This window comes from Solanum verrucosum, unplaced genomic scaffold, assembly GCF_900185275.1.
Source record: "Solanum verrucosum unplaced genomic scaffold, falcon-dt-bn FXZP01000199.1, whole genome shotgun sequence".
NCBI classification, from domain to species: domain Eukaryota; kingdom Viridiplantae; phylum Streptophyta; class Magnoliopsida; order Solanales; family Solanaceae; genus Solanum; species Solanum verrucosum.
The window spans coordinates 887,570-894,017 of NW_026020049.1; positions in this window are offsets into that span (position 1 = coordinate 887,570).

The window sequence follows — 6,448 nt, forward strand, 5'->3', positions numbered from 1 at the left end:
CATGCTAAAAAATCAATTTTATACAACTGTCAGAGTGTTTTTTAAAATAATATATGATTATAAAGACTCTTACATGTTTATACCTTGTCTCGTTCTTGATATTTCATCATGTTAATTAATTGGGTGTTGATAACTTTTCAGCATGTCTTATCACTTAGAAGTCGTGCCTAGGATTCAATAAATAAGTGAAATATGCTAATCAATCAATTTTAATAATTTCAGTGTCTTAATAATTTTGTTACACTATAGAATTCATGTCTATAAGACTTCAACTAATTTTCTATGTATGTTATGTTCATCGGCTTCCACTAATTTGTTGTTGCACATATATGACTTAGGAAATCATGTTTAAGACCAGATTAAAACTGTCAGCATGTAGTTAATTAGTTAAATTGTTTTAGGGTTAATTAAATTAGCAATTGATTAGACATTATGGTTATTTCGAAATGTTAAATTCTCATAAGGCCAACATATAGATATCTTGCTCATAAGTTAAAATTAATCTGCAATAACAAACTCTATTTGTAATAATTTGTGTTTTCACTCTTAGATATCATGCCTATAGAATTGGTAATAATTTCAGCATGTTCACTTAGAAACCATGTCTATAGGATTTAACTAATAAGATCAATGTTAATCATGTTAAATAACTTTCAACATGTTAAATGACTGAAATAAATTTGCTGCATATTTTATGCTCACTGTTAAATAATTTTTGCAACGCAATTATTTTCTGCCAGTCAAAATAAATCAATTAACTATTTCCAGCATGTTAAAATCTGCTTTAAATAATCTGTCCTATATTAAAATCTGCTCAAAGTAATTAATTTCTGCATTTAATCAACTGCTTTGCCACTTAAAATAAAAGTAATTAATTCCCAGCATGTTTTAAATTTGTCCTGTTGAGATTAATTAGCAACTAAATCTGCCACTGCTTTCAAATATCTCTGCCCTTATTTGAGTTTATTTAAACTGATCTACCTTGATTAATTTGTCTAATAATCAAAATAAAATCTGCATTATGTATTAACTTTTTATGCCCTCTCTAAACTAAGTAAGTATTGTTATGTTGATTGTTTGTATGTTGTATGCTCACACACTTCACATGGATTCTTTTTTCCACAATTACTTGTGGTTGCTAGCATGTTAATTAAAATATAGAGGTCAATATGAGATTTTTGTGTTAAATGTTCATCCAATTTGTTTTGCTTGGTGTTGAGAGGGCCTAATTAGGAAACACATATTTTCTTTTAGTCTAAACCTCTCTAATAGTAGTCCAATGCCTTTTGGACATCAAGCAATAACGCTAAGCACTTTCTAGGACGTTACACATGAGAAGGTGGGGTAGGGGTAGTTAGGCCCTTTAAACGAAGATGATGGAAGTTGACTTGAGCATAAAACGACAAAACATGTTGCCTTTACGAATAATAAGCTGAGCACTGATCCGTAGAAGGGTGTTAGTGTAGGTTTTGGAGTCTCCCTTTCATTTTCCCTTTTATTTGTTTATAATTATAACTGTTTGGGGTAGTTTAATAAAATAGAATTTCTCAATTCTAACACAAGGTACTTATTAGATCGAATGTACTTCTTAGATCTAATAGAATGATTTTGCCGTATCCAGACTAATACCAATCCAAGCCATTTCATGAATAAAATGTGATCAATTAACCAACCAAGAAAACCACTTGTTACAAAAAAGATCTTGTTGTTGCATCGAAAGAGATAAATGTCGACTAATTGTCACACCCCGAGCCTACACCCTGGACGTTGCCGGCACTCGAAGACCATTGTTGGCCCCAAGAGAACCCTTGGTCTGGCTTACTTAACTTAGCAGAAGACAATATTCATGTCTATAACTTAAAGAAATAATATCTTAGCCAAAATGGCAACTCAAGTCTTACACGATACAAATGAAATGAATGTACGAGTATGCGAGTTGGAATGCTAAAATAACATAGGCTAGAAAGAATCTGAGAGAAACTGAAGAACTTACCTGGCTCAATCAACTCAACTCAACACGACTGAACTCATTTCAATATAAAGCAGTTTAAAAACAAGTGCAATATAAAGAAAAGTTGTTTAAAAACATTATATTAACTCTGTGTGTATGCAAAGATACAAATAACTCTGAGATGTATGTAAAAATACAAATAAATTGATGTATATAAAAATACAATACTTCTGTGGGAGTTTCTCTAACCGACCACTATCACATAAGAGCTATAGTGATGATACAGTGATCTACCTCACGCTGCCAGCGCATCCTATACCCGGCCAAAGGTATAGAACCTGAACTGCCTAATGGATCCACTAGTCTATTTCGAAAAGGATTCATATAAAAAGTATGACCCTTTTCTACCCATGGTGGCTCATGGTTTTATGGTGACGTAAGTTATCTAAACTCATGCTCGTCCCCAATTCGGTGCTCAATACTACTCCCAAAATATACTAGCTCTTATGTTTTAAAAAAAACATATTTCTTCTCTGATTTGAGATTAGTGCTCAAAAACTTAGCTCAAAGGCTATCATGGAAATCTCAGTTTCCCTTCTTGCTTCATTTAGAAAGCTATTACTCCTTTCTGAAAACTAGCCCGAAGGCTCTCTAGAAATCTCAGTTTCCGTTCTTATTTAAATGTGAAAAACATTTTAAATCTCTTTGGGGAAATACTTAGTCCCCATATGCTTCTTTGAAAGAAAGAACTTCAACTTTACTCCTTACTGAACTCAAAACTTAAGTCTTAAAACAAAGTTAAAACATTTGTGAAAGACTTTTTGAAAACTTTAAGAACTTATCTTAACTTGACTCCTGAATTTTCTTGACTTTGATCTTAACGGCTCTTGACTTTACTCTTAACTGATCCTTGAATTGAATTATGGATTCAAGGATTATGATTTGTGTTTGGAAAGACCTCATGATGTTTAGGAATGATTACGAATAGCTAAACTTGAGAAAAGTTACGAAATCACCATCTTGGAACAAGTCCGCGACGCAGAGATGTTTCTAAATAAATACTTGCGAAATTAAATTTTGAGACAAAGGAGTCCGCATCTTGTCCGCGACGCGGAGTCAATTTTTGTTCACTGAGGGAACAAGTCCGCGATGCGGACTTGTTTGACGAAGTCTGCTCGACTTTTTCCTTCTTCGTTTTCCAGCCCCAATTCTCCTAAACCCAAATATTTTCCTCAAATTCATTTTAGATCCTGATACCCAACGTATGTACTCAAGAACCTAACTCAAGGTAACTCTAAAACACAACGTAAAGATCTCAGAAACTCAACAATTCAACCCAATTCAAGAACAACATTCAAATTCAAGAATTCATGTCAAGAACATCAACATTCAAACTCTTTTAGGACGAACTGCGCTGAACTAAACATGTTTGGCGCGTGGGTGAATGAACCCAACGCTATGGGAGATTCACATACCTTGTAGGATCAATTCTTTGGCGAATCTTGCTTTTCTTCTTCTCATTTCTCTTGCGTTCTTTCTCCAAGAATCCTAACTCTAATTTTCAAAAGCCTAAACTGAACTAACTCAGTCTTGATCCCAATTATTTTACTAACAACGGATTTAATTAATTGGGTAAGGAAAAGACCAAACTACCCTTTAAAAATCCGGATTGGGCATTTCTTTATTCGAACTGCCCAACTTCCAAAGGACGTAATTCACTCATCCGAACTCAGAATCGTGCAAACTTGGCAGTGTTGGAAAGATAATTCCAAGAGCTTTCCAACCATATCTGAAACTACACCTAACTCATCCTGAGCTAGGAGTTATGGCCGATTGAAGTTGACCAAAATCTCAACTCTAACTTACTTACAATTTCCAGATTTCCTTATACTTTCCTAAAATGATTATTTCAATTTCTTAGCTTCTTTCTAGCTATTTCAAGTTGTGAGATGTTACAATATCTCCCCCCTTGGGAAAATTCATCCTCAAATGAGATTACTCTTACTAGGCTAAGGGTGGTGACATCTAGTTCAACACCTAACTAGCAAATGCAACAAACAACATGCTCACTCATAATTTAGTGAGTACTAAGAAGAAAATTAGTACCTTGGTCTGCATTTTCTCTGGATTCAAAGAGATGTGGATATCTCTTCTTCATATCCTCCCCAGCTTTCCAAGTAGCTTCCTCAACAAATTGGTTCCTCCAAAGGACTTTGACTGATGCAACCTCTTTTGTCCTTAACTTGCGAACTTGGCGATCTAGAATCTAGACCGGAATCTTCTCATAAGACAAGCTATCCTTGATCTCAATATTTTAAGTTGGTATGATCAATAAAGGATCGCCCATGCACGTCTTCAACATGGAGATGTGAAACACTGGATGAACTGTTGCTAGCTCTTGTGGTAGCTCCAACTCATAAGCTACATTACTCATCCGTTTGGATATTCGATAAGGCCTAATATACCAGGGATTAAGTTTTCCCTTTTTACCAAACCTCATAACACCCTTCATGGGTGAAACCTTTGACTATACCCAATCATCTACTTCAAACTCTAACGCCCTTCTCCTAACATCAGTGTAGGATTTCTGACAACTCTGTGTCGTTTTCAACCTCTCTTGAATCACTTTAACCTTCTCCATAACTTGATGGATTAAATCTGGTCCTATCAACCATGCTTCACCAATTTCAAACCATCCAATATGAGATATGCATCTTCTTACATAAAGGGCTTCATATGGAGCCATTTGGATACTAGAGTGGTAACTGTTTGTTGTAAGCAAACTCAATTAAAGGTAGGTGATCATCCCAATTACATTTGAAATCAATCACACATGCCCTCAACATATCTTCTAATGTTTGAATGGTACGCTCTGCTTGCCCATCTGTCTGAGGATGAAAGGTAGTACTTAAGTTCACCTTTGAACCAAAACCTTTCTGAAAAGATTTTCAGAATTGTGCAGTAAATTGTGCACCTCTATCTGAAATAATGGAGTTTGGAACCCCATGAAGTCTTACCACCTCCTGAATATATAACCTGACATAATTCTCTATTGAATGGGTAGTCTTTACCGGTAAAAAGTGGACTGATTTTGTCATTCTGTCGACAATCACCCAAATAGAATCATGTTGTCTGCGAGACCTTGGCAAGCCTGTGATGAAATCCATATTTATCATCTCCCACTTCCATTCCGGAAGTTCTATATTTTGAGCCAAACCACCGAGCCTTTGGTGCTCTACTTTCACTTGTTAGCAATTTGCACACTTAGCAACAAACTCTGCAATGCACTTCTTTATGCCATTCCACCAATACACTTCTCTCAAATCGCGATACATCTTTGTGGAACCCGGATGAATGGAATATCTGGAGCTATGAGCTTCATCTATGATCTTCTCTTGGAGTCCATCCACCATAGGTACACACAATCTACCTTGATATCTCAATACACCATCTCCCCCTTGTTCGAAAGCTAATACTATTTGCCTTTAAGTCTAGCAAAATGGGATCTTGGTCTTGCTTTTCTTTCACTTCTGACACTAGTGATGATTCAGCCCCATTCGTCACCACTATTCCTTCTTCTGTGGAATCCATAAGTCGGACTCCTAAGCGTGCAAGTCTATGCGCATCCTTTGCTAAATCTTTTTTTTCTTCATCAACATGGGCGGTACTACCCATAGATAACCTGCTTAAAGCATCAGCAGCCACATTTACCTGGGTGGGAAAGAATACTCATGTCATAATCCTTGAGTAATTCTAACCACCTCATTTAACTGAGATTAAGCTCTTTCTGAGTGAACACATATTGAAGGCTCTTATAATCAGTGAATATATCAACATGAACACCATATAAATAATGATGTCATAACTTCAAAGCGAATACTACAACAGCCAACTCTAAGTCATGGGTTGGATAGTTCTTTTCAAGAACCTTTAACTGTCTGGAGGCATAAGCTATAACTTTGCAATTCTGCATTAAAACACAATCCAAGCCAACTCTAAATGCATCACAATACACCACAAAACCTTAAGTACCTTCTGGTAAGGTCAACACTGGGCAATAGTCAACCTCTTTTTCAATTCCTGAAAGCTTTTCTCACAAGCTTCAAACCATTCAAATTTCACTGTTTTCTGAGTCAACTTCGTCAAAGTTGACGAAATAGATGAGAAACCCTCTAAAAACCTTCTATAATAGCCAGCCAAACCCAAGAAACTCCTAATATCAGTTGGAGATGTGGGTCTAGGCCAATTCTGCACTGCCTCAATTTTTTGAGTATTAACTTTAATTCCCTCTCCAGACACAATATGGCCTAAGAATGCCACAGACTCAAGCCAAAACTCACACTTAGAGAACTTGGCATACAACTCATTATCTTTCAAAGTCTGAAGAACTATTCTGAGATGACTAGCATGACCTTCTTCATTCCTTGAATAGATTAGTATGTCATCAACGAAGACAATAACAAACATATCTAAATAAGGCTTGAAGACCCTATTCGT